The sequence below is a fragment of the Ornithodoros turicata genome, chromosome 2 (genome assembly GCF_037126465.1).
Source record: "Ornithodoros turicata isolate Travis chromosome 2, ASM3712646v1, whole genome shotgun sequence".
Lineage (NCBI taxonomy): Eukaryota > Metazoa > Arthropoda > Arachnida > Ixodida > Argasidae > Ornithodoros > Ornithodoros turicata.
This window is the reverse complement of record NC_088202.1, coordinates 57,081,167-57,086,803: the sequence shown is the minus strand read 5'-3', so window position 1 is coordinate 57,086,803 and position 5,637 is coordinate 57,081,167. Positions and strand designations below refer to the sequence as shown.

Sequence of the window (5,637 nt, the reverse complement as noted above, 5' to 3'; positions counted from 1 at the left end):
ACAGCATGCTTCCCAAAACCACCACTCAAGTCGACTGACCAACTTTCATCTTGGTGCTATATATATATTTGTGTAAAAATAAAGCTACCCCAGATATGCATTGCCTACTTTCATGGCAGATTGCCAGTCGTGCACAATGGCTCATTTATCGGTAATAGCTTTGTATGTTTGCAGAAATGGCACATATTCTGTTGGAATAAAACGGCGAAACAGGTCATATCACCCTTGTAATCCATGGCAGTCCAAGGGGCTGGAGTGATGTCAACATGGCCATCAGAAAGTTGCTTGTGGATGCTACTAGAGCGACACATGGAAAGAAGTTCTATATGGATGCTAATTCCTGGTACACAGAATTTGTAGCAGGTGGCATGACAGCGGTCACAGCTCTGCTCAGCAACAGAGACAGCCCTGTTCACACCAATATCAGCCCATTCTGGTCCAGTTTTGTCGTACACCACTAGAACTGTGTCTGTGCTTGTGTGACTAGGATATTTTTACAAATACCCCATGTATGCAGACGGAGGAATGTACGAGGGTGGTTCCATAAGTTTCCGGCCCAACGTAGAAAATGCGCGCGAATTTGAAAATGCGATTAAGGACGCGTGGCACCATCTGTTGGAGGGCCGGAGCACCACCCTCAACCCTCTCCACGCTTTTGTCGGTTGGAGAGCGGCATTTCAAACAGCCAGGGTGCACTCTTCAGTTAAAATGGAAAAAATCGAGTACCGCGCTGTGATAAAATTCTTGACAAAAGAGGGACTTTCGCCTAAAGAGATTAAAGCGCGACTGGACAACATGTACAGGGAAGCCTCTCCGTCGTACACAACGGTAAAAGACTGGGCTAAGCAGTTTCGACTGGGGCGAGAGTCCATTGAAGATGATCCACGCGATGGTCGTCCAGTGGAAGTGGCGACAAGAAAATTTCTCTTTTGTCGAGCAGGAAGTGCTGAGTGACATGCGTCTGAAGGTGAACGAAATCTCAGAAAGGCTGGGGCTTTCCAAAACAACTGTTTTTTGCATCATCGGCGAGGGCCTTCACATGAAAAAGGTCAGTGCGAGATGAGTGCCACGACTTCTCTCGTCAGTTCAAAAGCAACAGCGTGTCGTCTGTGCCAAAGAGTTTTTGGAGCTCTGTCAAGAGAACGAAGAAGAAATATTGAAGTCAATTATCACAGGGGATGAGACTATGGTGCTCTACTATGATCCCCTTTCGAAAAAGGAGTCGATGGAATGGCGCAAACCAGGAGAAGCACCCCCAAGAAAAGCCAAGGTCACACAATCCACAAAGAAGATCATGGCAACAATATTTTGGGATTGTCACGGGATCCTCCTCATCGACTTCAAAGAGAGGAACACCACAGTGAATGCGACTTATTATGCTTCACTCCTGCACCGACTGCGAGACGCCATCAAGGAAAAGAGGCGCGGCAGGTTGAGTCGAGGTGTCCGGTTGCTCCAGGACAATGCCCCTGTCCACACGGCTTCTGTTGCCGAGGCTGCACTGAAGGAGTGCGGCTTCAAAGAAATCCACCACCAACCCTACAGTCCAGACTTTGCACCGAGTGACTACTTCCTGTTCTCAAACTTGAAGAGGGATCTCAGAGGACGGAGATTTCAAAACGATAGTGAGGTGCAAGAGGCAGTTTTCCAGCATTTTGCGGACAAAACTTCTGACTATTTTTTCAAGGGTATAAGAATGCTGGTTGAAAGGTGCCAAAAGTGCATTGAAGTTAAGGGTGACTACGTCGAAAAGTGATACACTTGTTCGTCTCTATGACTATTAAAAGTTGGTCGGGCCGGAAACTTATGGAACCACCCTAGTACTTTATAATTCAGGCATACTAACCAATTCATTAGGTTCCAAAGGCATTTATGACGGACAACTCTTCAGCTGAAAAGGCAGCCTTGAGTGACGTGTGGCCTAGGGGAACCCAGCTCCTATGCCATTTCCATGTACTTCAAGCTGAGTGGAGATGGTTAACAGCAACAAAGAACAACGTGGAAAAGAACGAAAGGCGGAAGCTAATCACAGCATTTCAAATGGTTGGTGTTCACTTCTGTGCTGAGGCATTCCAGTCAAAAGCAGCCAGAGGTGCAGCTCGACTCTCTCAGATTTTGCTTAAAAAATTATGCATTCCATTAGGGGGTGTACATGTAGGGTATAAACTTTGTTTCTCAAGATTGTTTTCTTGAATGTTGGGGGTGCTTCAAACTCAGCCCAAATATGAAAGTTGCTCATTCCGCAAGTCCTGCTCACATGTGCAGAAGACATTTCTGCACATACCTTGCCTGGTGTTGGGAGGAAGGATCTAACTTACCGAAGGTCATATGCAATGAGCATTAACTTGGCGTCATGCTCAGAGCTCAAGAACGGAGCAAGCGGAGGAAGTTCCTTTACCAAGTTTACATTTTTGGCAGGCACCTGAGATTATTTACAAACTACTGTACGGAGATTTGTTTAATTTACAAACATAAAGCTCTCTTCAAACTATTGTTCCACAAAAAAATCAAAAACATTAACCATACATAAAAAATGTTATTTCGGGGATAGGCTTTTCACATAGCTGAGGACGTCTTGGAAGTGAAAGAAACCATGTCATTTGTAGAACAGACCCCTTCCTACAACATATTGAAAATCTACAGCAACAAAATTTTTCTCTCATTTAAGGGAAAATATCCTTAAACGAGAGAAAAATGTTTTTGACACACCTAGCTGCAGCTTATTTAATAATAATAATAATTGGGGGTTTACGTCGCGAGACAACTGAGATCATGAGCGACGCCACAGCGGTCGGTCTGTGGATTGCTTTTGCCCACCTGAGGGTTCTTTAACGTGCGATGAAAGCTCATCACACGGCACCCCGTATTTAACGTCCCTCGCGGAAGACGGCGTGTCTAAGCAACTTGTACCCTGCCACCAAGTTGCTGGCGTCCTCGGCCGGGTTCGAACCCGCGATCTCGGGATCAGAAGGCGAACACGCTACCGACTGAGCCACCGAGGCCGGTTGCAGCTTATTTGATAGCAGAGGGTACTCGTATAAAATAATAATAATCCACTGCTCTTAAAAGAGAAAAAGGCGTCAGAAAAAATTTCTTCTGTGTCTTTGTTTTGAGCAGCACCATCAGAGAAAGAATGTGTTTTGACAGAGCAGCATGTAAATGAGCTGACAGAAATTTTTTTCTCATAAAAAGAATACACCTATACATTATTCCTTCCTTCCAACATTAGGCAAAGAATACACCAAAATGCTGTCAGTATGCGTCAGCACGACGCACGGAGCGAGCAACAGTTTTTCATATTTGGGCCAAGCTCGAAGCTCCCCCAACGTTCAAGAAAACAAAATCTTGAGAAACGAAGTTTATATTCTACATGTACACCCCTAAAGGAATGCATAGTTCCTTTCAGCAAAATCTGAGAGGGTCAAGCTCTGGCTGGTTTCAGCTCAAATGCCTCTGCTCTGTACCTGAGTATTTCAAGAACATTATGCTGTAAGAAAGTGAGGAGAAATATGCTAACCACAACACACCTATTGGCACATCAAACAAAACTATAAGATGATAGTAACGAAAATCTCCAACCAAGGTACAGGATGGGGCTCCCCGACGTTTCGGAGCCAGTTCGGCTCCTTCCTCAGGGGTGACTGTAGTGGCCGTTGGCAGCAGCGTCCTTGCCGTGGTTCGAATTTCGAGATTCGTCGGATTGTTTTTCAGTCACGTGACGGAGGCCGCTGACGTATATGCTGGGTAATGCTCCAACAGATCGGTTAAGGTTTCCAGGTGTGGATTGTATATGCCAGGACTCTACAAACATTCTTTTGGTCTGATTACACTCAAGATCGATGATGCAGGCGTTTTGAAAGTCGAAAGCAACTTTCAAAATGCCTGCAATCATAACTGAACTATTTTTGAAAAAAATAAAAATAAAAGCACATGCTATATTTGTGTTCTCCTTAACCCTTACCCTCGTAATCAAAGAGTTACGTATCAAGATCAACGGATACACCATGGATGGCTCCGATATTGTAGCCCATCATAAAATATTTGCTATGGACGACAATAATGTCTTGAGCATTTTTGTACCACATCTGCTAAATTTTAGATGCCTGGGATTGAGGTTGAGTAGCAGTCGCTAGCACAGTACAGCCTTCATTGAGGCTTGTGCAATAACGTCACGTTTGGTCACTTGGCTCATGAAAACACATTGCCGCCCAGGATTATAGTAGGAGGGCATACAGTGAGTTGTTGCGGAAAGCATGCAATACCAATATGTAACCTTGAAGTTTGGATATGAGAATAATCTCTTAACACATACAAAATTCTTCTAACCACTAATTTTTACAAAGTTGCACATGGACAGTGTAAGCATGCACAGTTTGATTTCTTTTTTTTTTCGCGCTCTAGGTTCTCTATGCAAACTCTGAAGAGGAGCTGGAAGCAGCAACAGTGAATCTTCATAGTCTGTCTCATCTAGGATATACTGCAAGATTCAGAGCTATGTTTGAAAAAAAGGAGGAATGGGTGATGTTTTTCAGGAGCACCACTACAATCCGAGGACATAATACAAATAATTTTGCAGAGGCATGCATCCGGATTTTAAAAGACATCATTCTGAATCGTACAAAAGCCTTCAATGCTGTTGCCCTTGTCGACTTCATCAGTACTGTATGGGAAAAATATTTTGAAGGACGAATACTAAAACATGCAAACAGCAGAGTCGCTGCCCATCATCTGCTGTATCACCACCTCGTCAACAAAATGCCAGAAAGCGCAGCAGACAACATTGTATGTCTGGACGATCAAGTATACAGTGTTCCAAGTGCTAAACAAGATGGATGCTCTTACGAGGTCTGGGCCGACACTGGAGTGTGCAGTTGCAGAAGCGGACAACAGGGCGCCTTCTGCAAACATCAGGCAATTGTCCATATGCGTTATGGTGGAACGTTCCCAAACGCTCCTGCATTAAGTGCTGATGATCGCCTTGAGTTGGGGGGGGCTAGCCCTTGGTGACAAATGTCCACCCTATGAGTTTTTCTGCGGGTTCCAGGAGGGCATGGACGACCCACAGACACAATACCCGGTGGTACATGATACAGACCCACAAACATGTGCATCCCCTTCTCTAGATGTACAGCCATCAACATCTGGCTTCAGCGAACCAGATTATGTTGATCAGGTATGTATTTAAATCATATGGTTCTTTACAAATATCAGCATGTGAGGCTTTTGCTATAACTGTGACAATGCATTTGGGTACATTAGGGCACACAAGGTAACCTCCAGGCTGTCCAAAGCGAGCTGCAGCGACTGTACGCACTAGTTGGATATAACAACACGTTTGAAAAGTGCCTGGGGAAGATTGCTTCACACCTCAAGAGCATCAAAACAGGGTGTGGTGCAGTTGGAGCAGCAATTACTATGAGTGCTGCACTTGGTAGCCATGCACGCAAGGGTGGAAGAATCAAGGTTCAGCCAACAGCTATAGGAAGAAGGCGTGAAGGAGTCACAAGGGGATCAAAGAGGATACCAGCTGGTCGACCTCCAAAAGAGCCTGTATCAAAGAAGGCAAAGAAGCGATGCCACACACTGAGCTCCAGCATAAAAATGAATGTTCCCCATGCAAAACAGCATGGTCAATGA

General features: G+C 44.9%; 1 pseudogene; it reads left to right on the top strand.

Annotated features, from left to right (window-relative positions):
- The first annotated feature begins 1,872 nt into the window (after nt 1-1,872).
- LOC135384675 (uncharacterized) lies at nt 1,873-5,637 on the top strand (annotated as a pseudogene).